This window comes from Podarcis erhardii, assembly GCF_964252035.2.
Source record: "Podarcis erhardii genome assembly, chromosome: 3".
Classification (NCBI taxonomy): Eukaryota; Metazoa; Chordata; class Lepidosauria; order Squamata; family Lacertidae; genus Podarcis; species Podarcis erhardii.
In genome coordinates this window covers 30,947,089-30,973,651 of record NC_138507.1, presented here as the reverse complement: position 1 = coordinate 30,973,651, position 26,563 = coordinate 30,947,089, and the positions used below count along the sequence as shown (strand labels likewise).

General features: G+C 43.6%; 2 long non-coding RNA genes across 2 annotated transcripts in view; one reads left to right on the top strand and one right to left on the bottom strand.

Moving 5' to 3' along the window:
- The window catches only part of LOC309339484, a 612,964-nt gene that overhangs the window by 368,220 nt on the left and 218,181 nt on the right, over positions 1–26,563 (top strand). The window lies entirely within an intron of this gene.
- Positions 13,550–24,846, bottom strand: LOC309339480. The gene is made up of 3 exons (XR_014155396.1): positions 24,782–24,846; positions 22,039–22,145; positions 13,550–13,624 (listed from the first exon to the last, which is right to left on the bottom strand). It is a non-coding gene; the product is annotated as an uncharacterized lncRNA (long non-coding RNA).

Here is a 26,563-nt window from a genome sequence, read left to right as displayed (position 1 = left end):
CATTGATTTATAGCAGAAAAACAATTCTCAAAGTCATAAAAAGGGGAAATTACATATGCTGCCCCAAGGCTGAGAAAACACCATTAGGAATGGGGAAAGATAATACTAATGTGCCTCCCAGTAAAATGAGCCAGATCTTCTTTCTAAGGTTGAAAGGCCAGGAGCAAAAGGGAAAAACATTTAGCTGACAGAAAAAGAGAACATTTTTGAAGAGGCTTCTTTTAAAAGCTGTGTTTTATTGAGTTCCTTCCTTTTTACTTTGAAAAGCTTTATTCTTTTAAGAGGCTACCTATGATAAATGTATGAAATATATTAGCTTAAATATATTGGCTTAAATGTAATTATGCAAAGGATTTAAGGAATGCTAGATTCTTATTTCATATGGTTGTAAGAGTTGTATTTATCCTGAAATTAAGTCAGCCACCAGCCCCCCCGCTGCCAGACAGAAGACGCCATCTAAGCAGTCTTGATATATAGTTGTCAGGCATTTTGTTTAGAAACATTAAATGAAGGAAATCTTTCAATGTTTATGTGAAACTCAAGATCCTTGACATCTGTTGAACATAAAATGTAAGATTAAACCATTTGTTTTAGAAGGCAATAGGGCAAGAAGGGCAAGAGGTGAGCTGGTAATTAAGATTCCATGTAAGATATATTATTACTTATTTGTCATTTATATATAGCTCTTTGTCTCCCATATAAGGGCAAGGAAGTGGGTGTATCTTTTGTGGGTGTATCTTTTGTGATTGGCTCTAGCAAACAGCCAATAGGAATTTCAACCAGGCTGATTGGACAGAGGCAGCCACAGGAGGAGCAAAGGGGGCTGGATTAAGGGAATATAAGTGCTGGCCAGAATGGCAGGAGGCCAGGCCAGAGCTTGGTAACCACGTACCACTGAGCCTCTTATTTATTTGTCTGACAAATAAATTACTATTTTAATTTCTCTATTGCTGCGTTGAATATTTCATTCCAGCTAAGCGTTAACCACAAGCAGGGTGCTACATTTTATGGTGCCCTGTGACTCGGATAAGTGGTCTGCTGGAACGCAGCCCCTTCGCCCTACTGGGCAGGGTACAAGAGAGAGGACAACTGCTTACCCAAAGCGCGCACTGGTAATTTTTTCCAGGGGGAACGCAGAAGACTCGTCTGTCTGATACCCTGCTCACTGGCGGCGACGGACCGGGGGAAACAGGGAACCAACCAAGGGTAAGTGCACAAAGGGATTTTTGGCCCTCCAATTAATTGGGAGGAAGAGAAGTCTTGATCAAACTTCTGCGTCTCAGTAAGGGGAAACTGAGTACGCTAGGTGGTTGGGTACATCAGATGGTGATCTGGTGTAGGGAAAGGGAAAAATTGGGAGGTAGAGTGTGGTGAAGTATCCAGCGCATTGTATGTGTGAGAAAGTACAGAGCAATCTGTAGCTGACCCAAGTGTGGAGTGGGCAGTACTTCGGTTCCTAGTAAGGCGACTTCACTAGGCAAGGAAACCCACGAAGCGCGTCTGTGAGTGACTGAGTGGATACTTCACAGGGCCATACAATGGGAGTTGGGGGTTCAAAGGGGGAAAATACACCTCTTGAGTGTATGTTAAATAATTTTAAGAAAGCCTTCTCAGGGGCATATGGAGTCAAAATGACGCCAGAGCGCTTGAGAACGTTATGTGAACTAGAATGGCCAAAACAAATTACTGGATGGCCATCCCAGGGAACCTTTGATATAAATTTAGTAAGCAAACTTTGGACTGATATCGCCAAAGAAACTGGAGGGTGCCCAGAACAATTTCCATATATAGATTCCTGGCTGAGCACATTAAATAAAAATCCTCCATGGATAAGGGAATGCAAAGTCAAACGATGCAAATTATTGGCTGTAAAAGCCGAAGCTAGAAAAGGAATCTTGCCAAATAAACTCAAACCCATTTTTGAGGGGCCAGAGGAAGAGGTGCTTCCACCTCCACCCTATGCTCCACATCGAAGGGAGCTTAATCCAAACACTCCACCAGTTGTAACCCCAAGGCAAGAAACTGGAATGAATAATGGGAGTGGAGTCACAGAGCTTGATTCCTTGATAGATTATGATAAATATCTTCAGGAGGCATTGGAGTTCTATAATAAAGCCCAAGCAGAAGTGGTTATTCCACCTGTGACTCCTAATAGACCTCCATCTACAGTCTCCTTTAGTGGAACAACTGATTGCCCACCCCAAACCCCTGTACATCCAAGTCCCAGAGAAATGTTACAGAAGTTACAGGGAGACCTTGCTCGGTCAGCAAGCAATACAGCCAGGCGTATAAAGCTGCTAAAAGAACGCCTTGCGACAGATACCATCCCCTATGATTTGAGGCCCCTAGAGCAAAGTGAAGAGAAAGATCACGTAGTAGCCCCTCTTAGAAGAGTATTTGATGCACTTGAGGAGCCTGCGCTGGTTAATGGGCAACCCGGACCACGGCCACCTCGAACTTCGACCCTGCAATATATTCCATTCACAACTACAGATCTGATGAATTGGAAAACACACACCCCATCTTTTGCAGAAAAACCTCAGGCTATGATGGACTTGGTGACTTCAATAGTAAATACTCATAGCCCTACTTGGACAGATTGTCGCCAGCTCCTAAATACTCTGTTCACCACTGAGGAAAGGAGAGACATAATTGAAAAGGCACAGATATATTTGCGTGAGCAGGCCAGAGCGGGAAATATTTATAATATTGACCGTCATCTCCAAGATAACTTTCCCTTGGAAGATCCTAATTGGGATCCAAACAATGCAATTCACCTGGCCAGACTCACCACCTACCGCCAGACACTTGTGCAAGGTATCCGCAGGGCATGCCAGAAGCCCACTAATATGTCTAAAGTCTCAGAAGTAGAACAAAAACCAAATGAGAGTCCGGGAGACTTTTTAGAGAGGCTGCAAGAAGCCTATCGTATATGGACTCCTTTTGACCCTGAAGCCCCTGAAAACAGTAGAATGATTACTGCTACATTTGTGGCCCAGTGCGCTTCTGACATTCGTAAGAAAATTCAGAAATCAGAAGGATGGGAAGGGATGCTGATGAGCCAAATTATGGCCATTGCACGCCGAGTTTATCGGAATAGGGATGAGGCTGAGAAGCAAGAGAAGAAGAAGTGGCAGAAGGAAAAGATGGTAATGCTAGCCACAGCAGTGAAGCAAGACCACCGCCCCTTAAATGGAGGGCGAGGGCGAGGAAGGAATCCACCACTGGGAAGGAATCAATGTGCAAATTGCAAGAAGGAGGGTCATTGGAAGCGGGAGTGTCCTGAACCCCTGAGGTTGGAAGAAGTACGCCCAGGCCCAGGCCCAGGCTCCGGCTCCGGCCCAAGAAACCAGGGACGGGGACGGGGAATGATCCGAGATGGAAGATATCAGAGACCAGGACAGGGACGGAGTAGAGACAATTTCATTGGACTGGCAGAAGAGGATTTTACCCAAGACTAGGAACGACCGGACTCCATAAAGTTAGGCTTCCAGGAGCCCACGGTCACGATTCAATTAGGAAGCCATTTAATAGATTTTATGATTGATACTGGGGCTGAATACTCAGTACTCCCAGAACTATTGCAGAAAAAGGCATCCAAAAGTGTAATCATTAAAAGTGCCACTGGACAGTCAGCCAAGAGGTCTTTCCTCCAACCTTTGGAATGCCAGATTGGGGGACATCGTTTAACCCATCAGTTTTTGTATATACCTGAGTGTCCAATACCTCTCTTAGGCAGAGATATGCTGTCCAAATTGCAGGCCCAAATCACTTTCACTCCTCGAGGTCCAGAAATGAAACTGCCATCAAAAGCAGCAGGAATAATTACCCTCTCAGTACCTAAGGAACAATCATGGCGCCTAATGTCAGCCTTGCAAGTCCAACCCACATTGGATACAGAATTAAACAAGCTCCTCCGAACTCTACAGGTGCCACCAGGAGTATGGGCTGAAAATAGCCCACCAGGAATGGCTAAGAATATAGCTCCAATTGTAGTAACCCTAAAACCTATGGCTACCCCTGTATCTGTAAAGCAATATCCCTTACCCCGGCGAGCAGCGGAGGGCATCCAGAAACATTTGGACCGCCTATTAAAATATGGTCTGCTTAAGCCTTGCCAATCAGAATGGAACACACCCCTTTTGCCTGTTCGAAAACCTGGGACAGATGAATACAGGCCAGTGCAGGACTTGAGGCTCGTAAACCAGGCTATCGAGACCTTGCACCCAAATGTGCCAAACCCATATACCTTGCTGAGTTTGATCCCACCAGAAGCAACATTTTTTACTGTATTGGACTTGAAAGATGCATTCTTCTGTTGCCGGCTGGCACCACAGAGCCAACCTATATTTGCCTTCCAGTGGGAAGACCCTTTGACAGGAACAAAAGGCCAGCTAACCTGGACAAGATTGCCCCAAGGATTCAAAAATTCCCCAACTTTATTTGGCACTGCCTTGGCGAGGGATCTAACAAGTTACCCCTCAACACCGGGAGAAAAGGTGGTTCTGCAATATGTGGATGATCTTATACTAGCTGCAAAGGATTTTGATACCTGTAAAGAAGGGACAGAGGAACTGCTCCACTTGCTCTGGGAAGCTGGCTACCGAGTTTCCCAGAAAAAGGCACAGTTATGTTTAGAAAAGGTCAAATATTTGGGCTTTGACATCTCACACCAACAACGAGCATTGAGACCAGAGAGGAAAGAAGCTATTTGCCTTATCAAGGAACCTACCACAAGAAAACAACTTAGGGGATTCCTGGGAACAGCAGGGTTTTGTAGACTATGGATACCTGATTTCAGTAGTCTGGCCAAGCCCTTACATGAAAGCACTCGAGGTGCAGAAAAGGACCCATTCGTATGGGGACCTGAGCAGAAACAAGCCTTTTTAGTTATCAAACAGCGACTTATGGAGGCACCAGCCCTTGGATTGCCTAATTCGGAAAAACCCTTTCAGCTGTATGTACATGAACAGAATGGGATTGCAGCGGCAGTCCTGACCCAGAGATTAGGAAGTTGGAACCGTCCAGTAGCTTATTTGTCTAAACAATTGGACTCAGTAGCAAAAGGATGGCCTCCATGCCTAAGGGCAGTAGCGGCCACTGCGAGCCTTGTCAAAGAAGCTGATAAATTTACCTTTGGCCAGACGATGTATGTGAATGTACCTCATGCTGTTCTGACACTCATGGAATATAAGGGTAGTTATTGGCTAACGAACCCAAGGATGGCTAGATACCAAGGCCTATTGTGTGAAAATCCCAGGATTCATCTACGAGTAGTGAATATGCTCAATCCAGCGACTTTGCTGCCCCTACCAGAGGTAGATGATGAGGAATCACATGATTGTCTCCAAATAATGGATGAAGTTTATTCCAGTAGACCTGATCTGAAAGATGAGCCATTGAAAAATCCAGATGTTGTATATTATACGGATGGTAGCAGTTACCTGCATGAAGGTGCCAGACGAGCAGGATATGCTGTGGTCACCAATGAGGAAGTTGTGGAAGCTGAAGCTTTGCCTGCTGGCACCTCAGCACAAAAGGCTGAACTTATAGGTTTAACTAGAGCTCTGCAATTGGCAGCCGGATGTAAGGCAAACATCTATACTGACTCAAAATATGCCTTCTTAACCTTGCATGCACATGGAGCTCTATGGAAAGAAAGAGGTCTAATCGGAGCCCACGGGAAGGCTTTGAAATATGGACCTGAAGTAGAAATCCTGTTAGAAGCAGTATGGGCTCCAGAACAGATTGCTGTAATGCACTGCAAAGGTCATGGACGAGGAAGGGATCCAATAACCAGAGGAAATCATGCTGCTGACAAAGCAGCCCGAGAGGCAGCCCAAAAGCCTGTGGGAGGATTTATAGCAGCCCTCATACCAGAGGTAGTTCCAGAAGATGTTAAACCTCACTATACCCCAGAAGAGAGGAAGTGGGCTGAACAGGAAGGAGCAGTTGTGAAGGACGGTTGGATGATCCTGCCGGACAATAGGATTTATGTACCTCATCATCTAGCAGGCACAATTGTAAGAAATTATCATGAATCTACTCACCTTGGCGGTACTGCAACTAGAGAGAGTCTCAGTCGGAAGTTGTATATTATTAATCTATCACAATTAGCAACTTGCATTTCACAGAAATGTGTTCTTTGTGCTAAAAACAATCCCAGGCAGGGACCGGTACAACCTCCTGGAATTCAGCATGTGGGATACGTCCCCATGGAAAGCCTAATTGTGGACTTCACAGAGCTGGTCCCTTCTAAGGGATTCAAGTATCTCCTTGTGTTTGTAGATACTCTTACCGGATGGGTTGAAGCTTTTCCCACCCGAACTGAAAAGGCACGAGAGGTAACTAAAAGACTCCTCACTGAATTGATCCCAAGGTTTGGATTACCTAGATGCATTGGAAGTGATAATGGGCCAGCGTTCATTGATCAAGTAGTACAAGATGTATGTCGAGTCCTACAAGTAAAATGGAGACTGCATACAGCATATAGGCCTCAGAGTTCAGGGAAAACTGAAAGAATGAATCGGACTCTGAAAACCCAATTGGCAAAATTAACCCAGGAAACGGGATTGGGATGGGTAGATGTGTTACCCATAACACTGTTTCGTGTTCGGTGTGCACCCACAAAAAGACTTAAGTTGTCACCTTTTGAGCTCCTGTATGGGAGACCGCCCTCCTTTGTTCAGGATATTCCAGCTGACCTTAAACAAATAGGAGACCATGTGACACAGGAACAAGTGCAATCTCTCTCCCGTGTTTTTGTTTCTCTTAACAGGTGGGCCCTCGAGCGCACGCCGTGCAGCATTGCCGAGCCGATTCATCAGTTCCAGGCTGGCGATAGCGTATGGGTGAAAGAGTGGAAACGTGATCCACTTGCACCTAAGTGGCGTGGACCTTACACCGTCTTGCTCTCTACTCCAACAGCGGTGAAGGTAGCTGAGGTGACCCCCTGGATTCATCACTCTCGTTTGAAGAAGTCTGAAGGCAGTTGGACGTGCAAAGGTGACCCCTCTAATCCTTTAAAACTAACTCTCTCCAAAAACCCCTGTATCTAGCCCTACCGGGAACGGGCTAGGTCACGGGCAACATTTGACGACCGGCCTGCTGCAGCCACAACCTGGAAGCTGGCTGACCTGCGCACGCCTGAAGCTTGAGGAGCGTCTGAACCAGCGACTGTGAACGGAAAGATTCTCTAATACAATTGATTGACTGCCCCCCCCTTGTGGAACAATTATCAGAGATATTACTCATTGGGGATCCTCGGGATATATGTTTTGGTCTTGGTGGTTCCCCATTTCTGTCACTGGGGGAATTATATTGGGGCTAATAATTATTTGCTATCACAATAAGGTAATCTTTTGTGGAAGGAATGCATATACTAGACATCAACATGATTTTATTATTAATCCTGATCCCTTGGGAAGGGGAAGGGTCCTTGAATCTGACCAAATTGGCTAAATATGGATTCAGCCATGACCACAATATGTGGGTAGGTTTAGCTGAAATGGTAGCTAATGTTGCAAATAGGACCAATTGCCTTGTTTGCTCTCTTGGGCCAGATGATTCAGAGGGAGGTATGCCCTTATTACCAATACCATTAGATGCCATTGGTATGGTAAGCGAAATGCCACACCAAACTGAAATACAGAATTTCCCCGGATGGAACTCAACTAAACCATTACGAGTTATACCTGTACAAGGGGAATTCTGTGTACATAAATCATCAGATGCAGCTGATTCTCCCATGATAGGCTCTTCTCATTGTCACTATACTTGGGATTATAAGAAGAATAGTCATACCTGGGCACACGGTACTACCTATCGAACTCGGAATGCCTTGCCCTGTGCACCTCCTTTTATTCATGCATGGAAAGTGGTGTGGAACATAACTGTGACAGAAGAAGGCAATCTAACATACTGCACTGTGAACTCTCTACCCCTTTTGGTATTTCGCCTTCTGTATTCCCCGTACCAAAAACCTCAGACCCGATGGTTGTGGTGGATATGTGGAGAATGGGCATACAAGAAACTCCCTTCCAAATGGAGTGGGACTTGTTTCTTGGGTTGGGTATTACCACCAATGTGGATTATGCCCACTAGTTCGGCCAGGCGAACACGAAGGAATGCTGATATTTCTCATATAGCAGGAGGAAGTACCCAAAGTTGGAGCGGTACTGATGATTGGCCGCCAGAGCGCATTATAGCCTATTATGATCCTGCCTCCTGGAATCCTGGTGAGCTCATACAAGGGGCACGGGATCCTATTTATAATCTAAACAGAATAATTCGATTGCAAGCAGTAGTGGAACTTGTAACCAATGCAACGGCCCAGAGTTTGAGACTTATTGCACAACAGTTGGATGAAAGTAGAGCCGCCATTTTGCAGCTGAAAATGGGAATGGATTATGTACTTGCCAGGCAGGGAGGCCTATGTGGAGTCTTGAACTTGACAGGGAATGCCTGTTGCTTTAACATTTCTGATAATGGTGAGGCAATCCGTGTGTTGGCCACAAAGATGGAGAATATAGCACATGTCCCAGTACAAACATGGGAAGGATGGGATATGGGATGGCTCACCAATTGGTTACCTAATGTCACAGGACTCAAAGGGATACTATTGTCTTGCTTGTTTTTCTTGACAGTAGTAGTATTGGTTTTATGTATGATGCCATGTATCATTTCATGTTTTAGAAGTACAATTAGCAAGATGGTTTCAAATGAAACTCTACCTCATATCATGGCCCTATACAGAGCTTTACCTCAGGAATATGATGAAGGTCAAGCTATCAAGGACACTTGGGATGAAGGTCCTTGAGCTTGAAAGGGGGGAATGAGGCATCTAATCATAAGCCTGCATGTTTATCAAAGCTTCTATATATTTCAATCAAGGCTTGCATTTTAAAAATGAGCTTAAAAAAAGGATTTTCAAATGTTTCATGCCAGGCAAAAGACCAGCTGCCTAAAAGAACCTTGGCAAGATGTTTTTCCTCCTAACACAAGAAGGGCCCCATTGATTTATAGCAGAAAAACAATTCTCAAAGTCATAAAAAGGGGAAATTACATATGCTGCCCCAAGGCTGAGAAAACACCATTAGGAATGGGGAAAGATAATACTAATGTGCCTCCCAGTAAAATGAGCCAGATCTTCTTTCTAAGGTTGAAAGGCCAGGAGCAAAAGGGAAAAACATTTAGCTGACAGAAAAAGAGAACATTTTTGAAGAGGCTTCTTTTAAAAGCTGTGTTTTATTGAGTTCCTTCCTTTTTACTTTGAAAAGCTTTATTCTTTTAAGAGGCTACCTATGATAAATGTATGAAATATATTAGCTTAAATATATTGGCTTAAATGTAATTATGCAAAGGATTTAAGGAATGCTAGATTCTTATTTCATATGGTTGTAAGAGTTGTATTTATCCTGAAATTAAGTCAGCCACCAGCCCCCCCGCTGCCAGACAGAAGACGCCATCTAAGCAGTCTTGATATATAGTTGTCAGGCATTTTGTTTAGAAACATTAAATGAAGGAAATCTTTCAATGTTTATGTGAAACTCAAGATCCTTGACATCTGTTGAACATAAAATGTAAGATTAAACCATTTGTTTTAGAAGGCAATAGGGCAAGAAGGGCAAGAGGTGAGCTGGTAATTAAGATTCCATGTAAGATATATTATTACTTATTTGTCATTTATATATAGCTCTTTGTCTCCCATATAAGGGCAAGGAAGTGGGTGTATCTTTTGTGGGTGTATCTTTTGTGATTGGCTCTAGCAAACAGCCAATAGGAATTTCAACCAGGCTGATTGGACAGAGGCAGCCACAGGAGGAGCAAAGGGGGCTGGATTAAGGGAATATAAGTGCTGGCCAGAATGGCAGGAGGCCAGGCCAGAGCTTGGTAACCACGTACCACTGAGCCTCTTATTTATTTGTCTGACAAATAAATTACTATTTTAATTTCTCTATTGCTGCGTTGAATATTTCATTCCAGCTAAGCGTTAACCACAAGCAGGGTGCTACAGGGTAGGCCTGGGCTCGGCCACGTGTCCTTGTCCTCCTGGTGTTCTCCTACCTCTCCTCCTCAGTGGCGGCAGTGGCATGGCAAGGTCAGGGTCCCCTCTTTTTTCCTCTTTCCTCTTTCACTCTCTTCCTTCTCCTTCTCCTCTTCCCCTTCTCCCTGTGTTGGCTCCAGGGTTTTCCTTGCCCCGTAGTACTGCTGGGCAGTCAGCCGGGTGACCAGGTACTCTCGCTCCTGGCTTAATTTGGGTTGCAGGGGGATGTGTGTGTCAGCAGTTCCCCCAACTGATGCACCAGGCGTCCCCGGTCCCCCCCTCAGCAGTGGTGGTGGAAGCAGAAGTTTCAGCAGCCCGGAGCCAGCCAGGTAGCAAAATTGGCTCTGGCTGGCTTCAGGATCTGCTCACTGCTGTAGTGCCTGCCATTTTGCCTCGCCGGAAGTCCCCATATGATGTATCTTGTGCCATTGAACCAATCATACAACATTCATTCCCTACTAATAAATCTACAACACTTAAAATATAAATCCAGGGACATTAAATGAAATCCGGGGACATTCAGGGGATGGATTTTGTCTGGGGGCGGATTTGGAAATCTGGGGACCGTCCCTGGGAAATGGGGACGTCTGGTAACCATAATCTACAGCCTCCCATCTCCAATCATACATTCAGAGTCGCCCCGACTGGCTGGGGAAACCCAGCCAGATGGGCGGGGGTATAATTAATAAATTATTATTATTTAGCGCATGTACACATAGGCTATGTTCAAACCTTTGGCTTAGCATATGTTGCATAGAGAATGGAGGCAGAGTCAATGGTCACAATCCAGCTCCTCCCTTAAGCATGAATGTTCTCTGAACATTCTATGTATCACAGGAGACGTCCACTTTTCCTATATGCTCAAATCAACAGACCCCCTAAATATTTTTGCTTGTTCTAACATATTTCCATCAAGTCGTCACTTTATAACCTGGGTTACTGCCAAAGACCTTTCTTTATTATCATGAAGAAATGAGTATTTGAAATACTAATTTGAAAATCTCATTTTTAGATTATTTCTCTCAGAGTGTTGTTGGGGTGTGTGTGGTGTGTGTGTGTGCGCGCGCGCAAGTGGGAGGGTGTTGAGTGATGAAGTTTTGGATTGATCAAACATGCCTCTCTTTTGAAATCAATAAGGTGCTTGGGACTCCTTGCTGAAAAGTGTTGCGTTGTAATGGCCAATTTCGGAAGCAGGTGTGCTGCTAATGGCACAGCGCTTGTTTGTGAGAGAGAGGAAGAAAGATTATTAATTTGCAAGGCATGAGCATCTTTCTGGCACTCAAAGAAAGTTGCTGAACTTGGGCAGGGGAGTGGCTGCTTGTGGAATGACAGCGAAGGGGGATAGAATCTGGTTTCTTCTACATAAAGGGAGAGGGGAGGCATCGCACACTCTGTTGGATCTTCCCTTTTATACTCTCCAGTTTTTGATCTGCCTCCCACATAATATCATTTTGTTTAAAGTGCATTGTACCTTCATTTTTGAAATATCAAGTGACTAACAAGCAGGGCTATCACACATGCATCCATTAGCAGGTTTATCAAGCCTGAAATTAAAAGCCAATACAGAAGAAATCTGTAGGGCTAGACATTTTTGTATTTGTAAACAATTATTTAGGCCTATCTAAGAGTGATGCAGGGACATTTCAATCAGGAGCTAGTTTTCACCCTCTCTGTTAATTAAATTAACTGAGAAGTTGTTTTACCTGTCTTTGCAAAAATGGTCTCCCCCTCCAGTGAGAGGTTATGAGGCAAAGCAGAGGTACACTGGCAAGCCTAGCTCTTTCCAATACAACACTTTTCACTTTTCCTGATCTTTAGGACCCTCCACAAGATGGAGCCTGGGTGACTGTTTGAAGTGGGGTGCTTCTTGTACTCATGGAGCCTGCCGATACAATTTAGGATGCTCCGGAAATGCTATTATTTTAAAAATCCACTCAACCAGCTAAAATCTAAAAGGCCTGGCAAAAAAACCTTTATGAATAGTTTTAAATTGGCATCCAAAAACACTATATATTCTCCCTCATCCAGCAGAGGAAAACCACTGTGGGACTCAAAAAGAACCATCGAGTGGGGGGGGCTGCCACTGCTCCCCCCTCCACGTTCCCACTTTGGATACCTGAGGAACCCACCTTACTCTGCCTAACAGCGAGGCCAAACCCTGATGGGACCACTGGGAAACAAAACTATGCGTGTAATAGAACTCGGGTTCTATGGGGTATGCAAAGCAATGCCAGAATGACCCAGAAGCCTTAAATAAAGGCACAGGCGAGTAATTTATCTACAGCGAAATATATTATACAAGTTAAGGTCCTTTCTTCATCATTGCTGCTGTTGCTGTATCTCCCATCTATGACCTTCCTGCAGTTAGTCCCAACCATTGTCTTCCAGTGTATGGGCTATTGAAGCACTTTGAGCAGAACCAAAACCAGCAAGGATGTCCCTATTAACAGTTTTTGTGCCCATCCAAATGCTGCTGTCAAGAGACCATACAGAACCTCTCTTTATGATCTTCCTCTGTGTTATGCTAAGGAAGCAGCTGAGGAAGTCTCTCTCCTCCTTGTATGACAACTGCTTGTGCAATGGAACTTGCCCCTGCACTCCCACCAAATTTGCTCTTTGGTGTTCCCCAAAGCATCAAAGGAATATTTGGGGGGTCCATTGGGGAGAAAAGGAGGGGAGTTCCATTGCAAAAGTGGAAGTGGTCTGCTCCTCCCGCAACTCACCTTCCAATTCCCAGGTAACCCAAATTTGAGAGGAATTGCTTTGCTTATCCCCAGAACAATCCAATTTGAGTTTGGGCAGAGCTCACCCATTACTATCTTTTCATAAACCGCCTTGGATAAGAGAGAGAATGGCGGGAGACACACTTCTTCTTCTGATGTGCAAAAAGTGTTACGAATGAACAAGAGTCATCTGGTGGTCTTGCGGGCCTGCAAAATTCATCGAGGCCGATTAGCTCAGGAGATGCCTGCTCTATAAAACCACGAAACATTTCCCTGCGGCCAATGTAAAGGATGCTATTGTGCAGTGAATATTCATTTGTAAATAGCAGAGCAATCCATTATGGAAACCGGGAGACGCCGGCCCCATGCAGTCATGTACTCCAAAGTAATCCGTCTTTATTACTGTCTATCCAGGACTGATTGTTGGCAGCAACTACTGCTAGAAACCATCCAGAAGCTCTTTGGTGTGTATTAATAATAAGGGTTTGAACATGAGCGATACTGGAACCTTTACAGAGAAGATTCCTCATTCTGTAAACAGCAACTCATCAAGGTTAATTCCTCCCCCCCCCCCATCGGATACTTTACACAGTGTAATGTGTGCCAAGACACGGCATTGGCTCAAGAAGACTGAATTCCAGCAGAGCACGAGCTGCTGTATGATTTGCAAAGATTTTGCATCCGGATTTGGTTTGTAGCAGACTATTGTCTGCGTGGAGACTGCAATGTAATATTATCTAAGACATTGGTACTTACTTCCAAGTAAATATACTGGGGGTATACTTACTCTATTATTACTATTGGTGGTGTTTGATCTTCCGATTTATTTACCTCTTCATAGCCATAAGCTACCAAGCTGTGTACAATATTAAAATTTTAAAAAAAAACCTATAAAACTATAAAACCATTTCTACAATTAGTATTTCATAAAATTATCGGATCACACTCTTTCAAAGCCTTCTTTAAAGGAAAAAATGAATATTCAGTAGCAAGCCACAATTCAATTGTCTAGTCTGCAATCCTATAGCCTTTCACAATGTGACTTACTTCTGAGTAGGCATGTTTAGGATTTCACTGTTAATTGCTATACTTTTGCTTTTACAGAGCCACTTGGATAGAAGTATGCCAATCTGGGATTTCATTATTCAACAGCATATTTTTTTAAAAAAAGTTATTTGATAATAAAAATGGTTTTATTCAAAGACATTTATCACAATAGAAATAATAGTGAAAATTACAGATGATTAGGATAAAAGGATGCTTGAGATACGAAGGAAGTAGAAAAGAAGAAAAGACACCAAATGAGAAGCTATTATCAGTGGATGAAAAGGTTGAAGGGGGAGATGCTTCCTGGTTGGGAAGGAGAAAGGAAGAGAAAGGAAGTGTTAAAGAAAGCTTCAGCATTAAATAAGTACCTTCCTTCAGTCTCTGCTTGAAATGAAAACAGCAAATGGATGCTCTGTGCTTCAGGGCAAAAGGGGGGAAAATGAGAGGTCAGATGGCAGGAAAATTAAAAGTCACTTCACAGTGTCTAACTATATTTAATCACAGACATTTGCTTAAGTAGCATGAATAATAATAAAAAATTGGTCTTTAATTGGAAAGTATGTAAAGTTTCTAAAGAGCAAAAAAAAAAAAAAACCCCACACAAAAACTACTATGTCCACTTTAAGGCCTGTCTTAAAATTTCCACTTTGCTTTTAAAACTATATGAAACTGCTGTAAGGCATCATCCAGAGTTTTTGAGTTAAGTGCCATCAGTATGCTGAGGATGCTTGGCTCTATTTCTCCTGGTCTTCTAAATCAGGTGATGCTATGAGAGTGCCTGGAATTGGTAATGGACTGGGGAAGGTCCAATACAAGGAATCTGAATGCTGCCAAGATGGAAGTGCTATGGGTAGTTGGCCCTTATGTAGAGGGAGATGGTGCTGAACCTGCTTGAGGGGGAGGGGTCTACACTCTCCACAAATCACAGCCTGGGGGTACTCCTATAACCAGTCACTAGAAGAGACTACCCAGCATTTGTGAAAGTAAGTGCCTTTTACCAGCTACAGCTAGTTCTCCAGCTGCGGTCACTTCTCAACAAAGATAGTTTGGCCGCGGCAGTGATCTATGTTCCTGCAATGTGTTATATATGGGACAGTCAGGGACTGCCTAGATGAGGAGAAATGGCAGGAGGCTACAGCCAGGGAACCACCAAAGAAGCATCAGAGGAGGAAGGTTCCGAGCCAGGAGATTGGTGGTAGGATACAGAAGACAGCTCAGATGAAGAAAGAGGGGCAGATGGGTTGGAGGCCAAGCAAGCAACAGGTCTGAGTGAGAAAGAAGCGGCTGAGGAGGAAGAACTAAGGCTATGACAGATCCACAGAAACCTGCCAGTTCCACTGTTTTCCTCTCCCCTCCTACTCTGCCCCCAAGAAGGAGGAGGGTGTTACATGTAGCCAGGGGCGTCGACTTATAAAAAATATTGGGGGGGCCCAAGACCTCCAAACCGCTGCTGCTGGGGGAACGAAAGGGGCGAGCCCCGGGCTGCCCCGACCTTAAGTGAACCTGTGAGGGCCCGCCCTTTGCGGCAGCCGATTGGCTGCTGCCGTGGGTGGTGAATATTAATGAATCCCCGCTTCTTGCGGGGCTGACACCAGCCCTGCGAGATTGTTGATGGGTCGAGAGCCCACAACCCCACCCCCTCTCTAGATCGGGAGTGGCTTTGTTTTAACTCATTACTGAATGTATTTTAAAAGGTAACTATCGTCAAACAAGGAAAATAAAAAATACCAACATAATTTTGTGATTTTACAAAGCATAATATAACTAATAATTTTCTTAAATTATTGGGGGGGCAGAGCCCCCCCAAATGAATTTTTGAGGGGGCTCGGGCCCCCTCAGGCCCCATGGAGCCGCGCCTATGCATGTAGCAGAGCAAAAGGCACAGAGAGACCCTCTTTGAAGGAGTTTGTTGGAAAGGAGTTTGCTGTGGAGGAGCCTTAGGTCCTGAGCTCAGATCCTCGGTCCTGGCAACTGCTTCTTCAGGCTAGTCCTGCCCATGGAGTTCTCTGTTTGTAGTTTGTCTCTTTGAATAAATAATCAACTTTACTGCTCGTCTCTGAGTCCCTGTGCTGACCCACAGCTGAACCAGCCCTGACTAGGACTGCACTTTATAGGTGGTCTGAATGCTTCAGTTAATATGGAACAAAACTGCCAGAATTTTAACTGTCATGGCTTGCTTTGCTCATACGACACCTCCTTTTTCTAAGAGTGTTAATGGCTACCTATTCAGTTCTGGGCCAGATTCAAGGTGCTGTTGCATGCCTGCAAAACCTCAAATTGACTGGGACGCAGATACCTATTAACATATAGGGATGTGGGAAAGATCCGATTCAGTTTGCATTCCAGTGTGAATTACCAGCTCCCAAAACAGTGTGCTACAAAACGTTTGTTTATTTGTTGTTGTTGTTTTCACATTTTTGGCACAGCTCTTTAAATAAACTGAGTATAAACTAGGTTGGGGCATGGCAGAATTAAGTGTAGCCTTGCAGCAGTGGAGGTGTCTGCCCCCTCAAAAAAGAAAATCAATGAAAAGTTCACTAATGGCAGACCTAAATTGGAAAGGATAATCAAATGGAGAATGGAGGAACAGTCACTAGGCAAGGTACCTGAGGGAAGATCTGGGAGTTGTAATGGATGATCAAGTAAATATGAATTGACAATGTGAAGCGGTTGCAAAACTGACTAATGTTTTATTGAGCTGTCCTAGCAGCTGCCTCCTGTGTAAAACAAATGAGGTAATTATTCCATTAATCCTGACAATAGTTTGACCTTATTGAGAAACCCACATTCAGTTTTGGACAGAGCAATTAAAACAAAAAGATAATTGTAGGGAGTTAAATGGAAGGCAAGAGAGAGAGAGATAGAGAGGCTTAGAATGAGGAATGCAGACAATCGCCGAGCTGAGCATGGTAAATAAATTAAGAAAACAGGATAGTTGTTTGTGTGTGCTGAAAGAGGGGGTAAGAAAGAATTGTTTGGATTTGTCTGAGACATAAAAGAGGAAAGTCATGAACTTTTGAGCTCTTCGTGGAATTTACAGCATGCAACACAAAAATCGCTACATAATCCAATTATCTGTACAACATAAAAATAAAAACAATTATTGAAATAGTATTGTAATAACAAATTACATAATGAAATGCAGATGTTTGTAACAGCAGCAGCATAAAAAATAAAAAGTGAGAAAATCAGCAGCAAGTGTGCTCATCGGTACAAAGTGCATGCTTTGATGGCTATAGAAACACATAAGGACCTAAGAAGAGCTTGCTAAATCAGGCCAATGGCTCCTCTAGTTACAGGCATTGGCAAACTCGGCCCTCCTAATGTTTTGGGACTACAACTCCCATCATCCCTGACCACTGGTTCCGTTAGTTAGGGATGATGGGAGTTGTAGTCCCAAAAATCTGGAGGGCCGAGTTTGCCTATGCCTGCTCTAGTTCATCATTCTGCTCCAGCCAACCAGATGTCTATATGAAGCCTGCAAGCAGGACTGGAGTACAATATTATTCTGCCCACTTGCAATTTCCAGGAACTGGTATTCAGCGGTAGACGAAGAGCATAGTCATCATGGCCAGTAGCCATTGATGTCTTTCATGATTTGGACTCAAACTCCTTTAAAGCCATCCAAGCTGGTGGGAGCCATTTCCACAGTTTAACTATATGACAAAGTACTGGGGACGGGAAGACAGGGACAGATCTTATTGGTGCTGAGCAGGAGGCAATTTTTCTGAGAAAACACATTTCCCTTCCCCCTCAATCCCATCAATAGAAATACTTCATATATTTGCTATCGTGTTTGTGTGTGGTGCTTTGTCCTCCACCCACCCACCATGGTCCACAATGATGCCAGGCCCAGAGTAATGGGGAGGATGTAGGGATCAGGTGGCGCTGTGGTCTAAACCACTGAGCCTCTTGGGCTTGCCAATCAAAAGGTTGATAGTTCGAATCCGCTCGATGGTGGTGAGCTCCCATTCCCCTGTCCCAGCTTCTGCCACCCCAGCAATTCGAAAGCACACCAGTGCAAGTAGATAAATAGGTACCGCTGTGGCAGGAAGGTAAACAGCGTTTCTGTGCGCTCTGGCACTTGTCACGGTGTTCCGTTGTGCCAGAAGCGGTTTAGTCATGCTGGCCACATGACCCAGAAAGCTGTCTGTGGAAAACGCAGGCTCCCCTGGCCTGAAGCAAAATGAGCGCCACACCCCATAGTTGCCTTTGACTGGATGTAACCATCCAGGAGTCTTTTACCTTTACCTTATTGTGGAGGATGCAAAATGGTGGCAAGGTAAACAAAATAGAGCAGCACCTTAGGGAAAAGGGAAAAAGCTGTGCTATTGCCACTGCTAAATGGAAGTCAGATCCCTGAGAAAATGTTGGAGAATTTATCCTCTTCCCTGGAGAAATTCATTGAAAATACCCCTTCAGTTTCTCTGTCCATAACTAGGATTTTGAGAAGCTATTTGCACCCTAACCAGAACCTAAATGTGATGCTTTAAATACACGATTTGATTGCTGACCTGTAGCAGTCATAATGCTGCATACTTTGACCACTGCAGCCCCTAACACACAAATTTTCAATGACTTCTCCTGAGGAAGCTGTTTTTTTAAGAAAAGAAAGAACGAGGAAAAAAACAGACAAATAAATAGTTTCCATTTTCTCTCTGCCTTGCTTCATTGGAAAGAGCAGGCTAAAAGGAAGCCAGCTGTGTGAATTCTAGTGGCAGGTGAATCAATGCTCTAGCACTCTGTAGGTCCCTGCCAATTGCTGTGATATTGATTGACTCCTAATCAATTGCTACTATGTGACTGCTGCATAATCAGCGAGTGTAAACAACATGTGTGTGGAGATATCTGGGACAAGGGAGGCAAGCGCAGCAGGGGGCGAGAGGAGATATGAACCAAGCCTCACATAGCCTATAATTAAACACAGCACAGTGCCCGTTAAAACAGGAAAGCACAATGGATATGAGGGTTACTGGGGAAAAGGTGGGCGGGGAATAAATTATCCAAACAGCTGTATGCATGTCTACTCAGAAGTAATTTAACAGGGCTCGCTCCTAGGTAAGTGTCTGAAGAATTGAAGCCTAAAAGTCTCAAGGGGGCTGCAGTCCTAAGCATCCTTTTGCCATGACATACATAACAGTGGGGCCTACCTTAGAGTAAACAGCATATGTACAAGCTGCTTTTTAGAGGGGTCTTCTGATACCTCTGTTGTACCCTGACCTGAAATTCTACCACACCTCCAAATTCCAGAATGTGCACACAGATTCATACAAACACATCCATGGCAATGGTCAAAGCAGCAGCTCTTTGAATGAATTTTTATTTTTATTTTTTGCTGGTGTCTGGATTTAAATCGGCCCATAATCTTTGGACTTCACTGTATGGGTTTTTGTTTATTTGTTTATTTGGGGTGATTTTTTTATGTTACTGAAGAAGGGTGTGGTTTGATATGGACTTGTCTTGAAGTCAGTGTGTTCCAGGGATAGGAAACCTTCATTATGTCAAAATCAGCATTCTTTTTTGGGGGGTGCTCTCTCAGGGACTGGGGGGTGACAGGGCTGAAGTCAAATATATTTGGAGTGGCGCTAGCTGTGGGGTGGGGGTGGGGGGGGCAACAGTTTCTTCTATGTGTCTTGCCTTCTCCTTCTTTCTCCCCTCTGTTCGCTCCCTCTTTCCCATTTTGTTTCTCTGTTTGTGAAGCAGAGGGGGCAAGGTCTATGATATAACCAGCCCTCCTTCTCTCCCCTGTATAACTTTGCTCACCTCTGTTTCTCTCCCCCCCCCCCATCCTACCATCTCAGGGATGGCAGGCTCACTCCCATCCCTCACTTGACCTTGGCTAGACACACAGTATCCCTGGCCCATCTCTTGGAAGCTACAACAAGGTCAACGTCAGGGGATATCAACTAAGAGCAGTGGTGCAGCATGGGTTGCTGACACCTGGGGTGGACAAGCTACTTATGCCACCAGAATGTCCCCCCACCCCCAAGCCAGTAACCAGGGCTACATCACCTGCCTGCCTGTGCAGGGGGGGACCCGGCCGCCCACCACGACCCTTGGTGGGTGAATCTTCCCCAACACTGATGGAGAGGATATACAAAGAAAAATATTGGACATGGCTCACACCCCAACTCTTATCCCAGATTCTTTTTAAAAAAACATTAAACCTTGCCATTCTCCAGTGTCTCCCACCCAGGAAGGGCACAGTTTCATGCTGGATTTCACACTCCAGGGCATGAAGCCAGTGCCGGATTTACGTATACACTAAACAAGCTATAACTTAGGGCCCCACTCTCTTGGGGGCCCCCCAACAAAATTAAAGAAAAAAAACCTGGATGTACATTTCCAAAATATAAGATAAAATACAAATAAAATAAAACCTCCTGTGATGTAACCTGCTCCCTAAAATATCACAGGTTTGCTCATTTCTATATACAGTGGTACTGTACCTTGGTTCTCTAACATAATCTGTTCCAGAAGTCTGTTGCAAAACCAAAGCGTTCCAAAACCAAGGCACGCTTTCCCATAGAAAGTAATGCAAAACGGATTAATACCTTCGAGTCCTAAAATCCAGCCCTGCATGAAACTACTGCTCCAGGCTGCCTTCTGGAAGTCTCACTCTGGATGTAGCCTCGAGAAAAATATGACAGCGCCCTACCCAAGAAAAACAACAACAAAATGACACAAAAGTGATGACCCCACCCCATCCCCCAGTTATAACCCAAAGATGCAATTACCGTATTTTTTGCTCTATAATACTCACTTTTTCCCTCCTAAAAAGTAAAGGGAAATGTGTGTGCGTCTTATGGAGTGAATGCAGGCTGCGCAGCTATCCCAGAAGCCAGAACAGCAAGAGGGATTGCTGCTTCCACTGGGCAGCGATCCCTCTTACTGTTCTGGCTTCTGAGATTCAGAATATTTTTTTCCTTGTTTCCTCCTCTAAAAACTAAGTGCGTCTTGTGGTCTGGTGCGTCTTATAGAGCGAAAAATACGGTATCCTCTTGGGCCACTTCTGGCAGCAATGACACTCACTATCCTAGGGAGACTTGCCTTATGTCCTCAACTACCCAGCAAGGCATCCTGGGGAACTGCAGGGACTTAGGCAGATAGAATTCAGCCTCAGTAGAGCTTATTCCTGCTGTTGTGATATCACAAACTTAATGTTCCTAGGTATTATGCAAAATAAAAATTAAAAAAGACCAGCTCCATGGAATATGTATGTAAAGCTTTGCTCTACTTTATTTTTGTGGCTTATACCATAGCAGAAACTCAATTTTGCAGGTGCTGTAATAACGAAAGACCAAAAACTGCAAGTATACCAAGCAACAAGAAAACAAAAACCACCCTCTGTGCAAACAGTATATAAAGTATAATATAAATTTCCCTGCAAAATAAATGGAGTCTGATGTGCAAAAAAAATAAAAAGTAGGGAAATGTTCTGATAGCTACAGTTAAGATTTCAATATTTTCTTTTCCCCTCACTTTCTTCTGCACATAAAATCTGGGAACAGTAAGCAAAGAGAGGTTATCTGCCAGAGGCAAACATTCAATTTGCTCTAGTTTGTGAATCATTTCAACTGTAAAGAACTGCTGTTTAGCTATCCCCCCTGCTGAATGCTTTCAGAGACAGATGAAATTGAGCAAAAAAACATTTCTGCAGTTGAAGAGGTGCGCCTGTGTCTTACTGCTTTCAGTGGGAGACCTGGCATTTGATGGTCTTTGATCCTTCATGCCATGAGAACTAACATAAAGAGAAATGTGTGAGTTTGGCAGAGAACATAACAATGCAGATGTAGGATGAGAAATGAAAATTTGGTTCAATGTGTCAGAGCACAGTGAAGAGAAGAACAAAACCAAAGGTGGCCCAATCATCCACTTGTCTCTTCCTCTGGTTGTATGAATCTTGCTTCTGAGATGCAGTTGCAGATCTTCCCAATTGGAACTTTTGTTTAGAAAAGTGTGGACAGTGGCTCACCTGGCTGTAACTAGTTTCTAAGTGGAAAAGTGATGATGATAGATAGATGATAGATGATAGATAGATAGATGATAGAGAGAGAGAGAGAGAGATGATAAATAGATAGATAGATAGATAGATAGATAGATAGATAGATAGATAGAAGATAGATAGATAGATAGATAGATAGATAGATAGATAGATAGATAGATGATAAATAGATAGATAGATGATAGATATTTAGTCTTCCCATGTGGAAAGTTCCTTACCTTGGTAGTTTTCCTTGGCTTCTTTTTCAGCTGGAGGGTTTTACCAGTCATGGCAGCTCTCCCCGCTGTGAATAACAAATTCTTCCCTTCCTCCACTTACTTGAATCCTTTTTAGCCAATGTGATAAAACAGCAGGGGATAAAATGTTTTTAGTAAATAACTAAGTAAGATCATTTTGTCAATTAAGTACAAGAATACTTTATCCACAGCTCCCAAACTCGTGGGCAGATTAGAATGTTGTTATCTTGCCCATTTTATTCTCCTCTGGATTTTGCAATGCTCATTTTTTAAAAAAGGAAAGTACAGAAAATGTGTTTATAGATGTAAACTCTGAGGTAACATTTAGTTATAAATGCTTCTTTTGGGACACAGTGCATTCAGAAATGTGTATATTGAGATAAGATATGCTCAAAATGCAAAATGACATATCTGAATGTGCATGTTTGTGAAGTTTTTTTAAAAAAATGCAGATTAATTTGGATAGATGAAGAAAGAAGCATATGAATAAACACATGTGAAAATGACAGGGATAGGAAATAGTCTGAGTCATCACCCTGACGCATGTTTTCCCTCACTAGGCTGAAGTTGAGTGACAAATTGTCACAGCATATGCATATTATATTTTTCTTCAAACTGTTTCCCGCCCCCTGCCCCCAACACTTGTTGGTATGAACCTTTTCCCCACATAAGAACATAAAACGAGCCTGCTGGTTTAAACCAATGGCCAGTGAGGTGAGGTTAGTGGACTAGGGGACTAGGCTAGTTCCCTTAAATGTTCTGGGACAATTAGAGTATTAAAGTATTTTTTTTTCTTTTTTCTTTTATTAAGGATTTTCTTGTTTTACAGAAGTAAGTGTAATGCCTCGTATTTTTTCCATGTAACATTTTTACAAATCCGTTTCATTTGTTGAGACATTAGGGGGAGAAGAAAAGAAAGGAAAAAAAGCGGATGGAGGGAGGGATGGGTGGGGGTGGGGTCGGGTGGTGATGTTTCTATTATGCTTAATGTATGTAGAGTTTAGTGTCAGCGTTGCTTGTGTTGTTCACTTGTGTTCCTTTGGTGGTGAGAGAGGTTGGGGTTGGCCTAGGGTGTGGTTGTTTGTTTGTGATTGGCTGTGGTGATCTTGAGTATTAAAGTATTAAAGCCTGGCGCCTCCTTCCCTAAGCCTGGGCAGCTTCTGCCTGGCTTAGGGAGGAGCTTCTGCCTGGCTTAGGGAGGGAGGTGTGATGCTTCAACGGGGTCCAAGAGCCCTTCTGCCATCTTCCCAAAGCCCAACTGGCTTTGGGAAGGAGGCAGGAAGTCTCCAGCATTCTCTCAGAGGTCTGGCACTACCTTCCCAAGCCTGGGAAGCTTCTGACCAGCTTAGGAAGGGAAGCATGACGCTCATGCATGCAATGTCACAATGTCACGACATCACCCTTTCCTCCCCTCCCTACAGTTGCCCTTGCAAGCTGGTGCCTCTGGCCCTGTTTCCCTACGAAAAATTCACCACTCACCACTGCCAATGCCCCACCAAGTCCAGCACCCTGCTAGCTGGAGATAAGTGCAACAGCATCTGTGATTCCCAGCAACTGGTATTCAGAGGCATAATAACTGAATAACTGAGATCCAGCGCTGAGGGCCTTCTGGCAGTTCCCTCACTGCAAGAAGCCAAGTTACAGGGAACCAGACAGAGGGCCTTCTCGGTAGTGGCACCCGCCCTGTGGAATGCCCTCCCATCAGATGTCAAAGAGATAAACAATTATCTGACATTTAGAAGACATCTGAAGGCATCCCTGTTTAGGGAAGTTTTTAATGACTGATGTTTTAATGTATTTTTAATCTTTGTTGGAAGCCGCCCAGAGTGGCTGGGGAAACCCAGCCAGATGGGCGGGGTATAAATAAATAGATAAATAAATAGATAAATAATAATTTGACCAGGGAGGGAGAACCTAGCCCTTATGGCTAGTGGTCCTCTGTGCATCATTTTGCACCTGAGACTTGTCTGAGCCACTCAGGTGGCAGAATGGAAATATCCTTTTAGACTAGGCATGGGGAGCCTATGGCCCTCTGGAAGTAGTATTCCTTACAAACTGGATTAAAATATAATCCATAAAACACAATATAAAACCATCTACTCAGCAGCAATGCCAAAACAAAAACAAAAAGGCCAAAAGAAAAACCATCAGTAAACCGAGCAAAACCCCAATAGGCAACAGTATTTTGCATTAGCCACTGAAGACCATAGAGACTCCCAAGTCCGTTGAAAGGGATGGGGTCTGCCCAATGTTATGCAGCACTGAGTGCCACAACTTTGGGGTCATTGCTGGGACAGGTGCTCCCATAGTGTTAAGCTTCTGATTTCCATTTCAAGCAAGGAAAATATCCTAGCAGCCTCTATGATCAGCATCTCTTGAAGAAAAGAATCCATATTTCCCTCAACCTGCTGCAGAAGAAGTTATTTCGGGGCTTCAGCCTAGATAACACACCGTTTTATATCACATATTTCTTCAGTCCATAAAGGAAGAGAGTCGTGACCATCCTATGCAAGGATTCGTGGCACTCCAACTATTTGTGTCGGAAGGCAATTGTGAACTAGAACTATAAGTTTCAACCGCCCCCAAGGGAAAGACACAATAGGGGAAAGGGCTTGTTTAGAGTGTTCAGCTAGAACCAGGGATACTCAGGTTCATATTCTTAACTCTGCCATGAAGTTTATTGGAAAGCAGTTCTGACTAGCCACCATCTCTCAGCCATACCTACCTGATACAGATGCTGTGAGGATAAAATTGGAGCAAAGGAGAAAGATGTTTGTCCATGTAGATATGGAACAAGAATGCGAGGGAGCAGCTGGTCTGGTCCCAGTTGTTTTTTTAAAAATAAACACAGCACAGTCCCAGCTGGCAGAAGATGATTGCTTATTCTGGCCAAAATAGATAAGAGTGCAACTTTTTCGAATGAATAATGCAAAATGTAAAAATCTGCTCAACATGGGAGGACGGCAGTCAGTCTCCCTTTGTACAATTTCAAGTCAAGGGCAGGAAGATAAAGTGTCCAGTTTCTCTTCGTACCTTTTGCAAATGGTAACAGCACTGCTGAATATGGGGAGAGCTTGCTGTGGGTTCCTACCTATTGGTTTTAGTGTGTGTTTACATTTACTGATTGAATAGTAGATAACATATAGGCTGATTGTGTATATGTTAGGCCAAAGATCCTGCATTGCAGTGGGACTAGATGACCCTCGTGGTTCCTTCCAACTTTACAAACCTTTGATTCTATATGACTCTACCTGAGATTATGTCTCAGTTAACTCAATGGGGCTCCCATCTGAGTAGACATATATAGGATTGCACAGATCTGTAATCTGTGGTGTGCAGTGGGGCTACAGAGATAATTTGCCATCAAGCCTTACCAACTGTTTATAAACAAATAACATTGAAAGGTTTAAGCATTAAAGTTATCCTACGAGGGTTTGGGGGAATGGATATGCATGGTGACCTCTGGAGGAGATTATAGATACACACACACACTATGATCACATAGAACTTGGCTCTTGAGAGTACTTAGCACTGGCATTAGAAACAATTTGTGACTTTGACCATTGCTTACAAATAGGGAACAAAAAATAGGGATGGAGAGAAGTGTGGTTTGCTATGCTTTTAACATCAAGTTACCCAATTTACACTGCCTAAATCCATTTGCGATTCAAAACACAATTGTCCTTTGCAATTTGCACCTCTCTGAATTTTTCAATGCAGCTCTCCAACCAGAAAAAAAGTGTATATTAGGGAAAGTGTGCCTAAAAATGCATGCATTGGTGAAAATAGCATCCCCAAAAAAGTATTGTAATGTGGGAAATTCCTTCAGGGGAAATGTGTGCATTATGCAAGACAGCATACAAAAATGTTTGCATTAGGAGAAATGCACACAAAGAGACCGATACATTTATGTGATGACATTTATATATTTTAAAAAATTCAAATTGGTGCTGGAATGTGGCAAACTGAATTTGAGGCTGGAAACATTAGAAGCTGAGAGAAAGTGAAATTGACAGATTCACCCATCCCTAATGAAATGGAAGCATGACAGAGCTATAAATGGTTATACTGTAGTTGTGAAAAAGAATCTGCATCAGTCAGAAGCATCAATTAACAGCACAGCTGAAAGCTTGGAGAGCTTTAGATATGCAGTTAGATATTCCTTTTTCAGACTTGCAAAACTTTATAAGCCATCAAACAGAATGCAACCCATGAGCTATGACCTGTCAGGTGCTTGCAACTCCTTTGGTTTTTCAAATGGCAGGGCTTATAGGAAGTAATTCAAGTCTTTCATACAGGGTTGGCCATCTATGTTTGGCTTGGTGAACAAGTTGTACAGGTCTGCCATATTGCATTTGGAAATATTCACCAACTTATGAAATAGAACCAGACAACCCTTCTCCTAGCATGCATACCTGAGTCGCTAGAACTGGGTATATTAATTCCGTACTTGAGAGTATGGATGAATGAATTCGTCTACTTCCAGACTAGGTTACTTTTGTCGGTG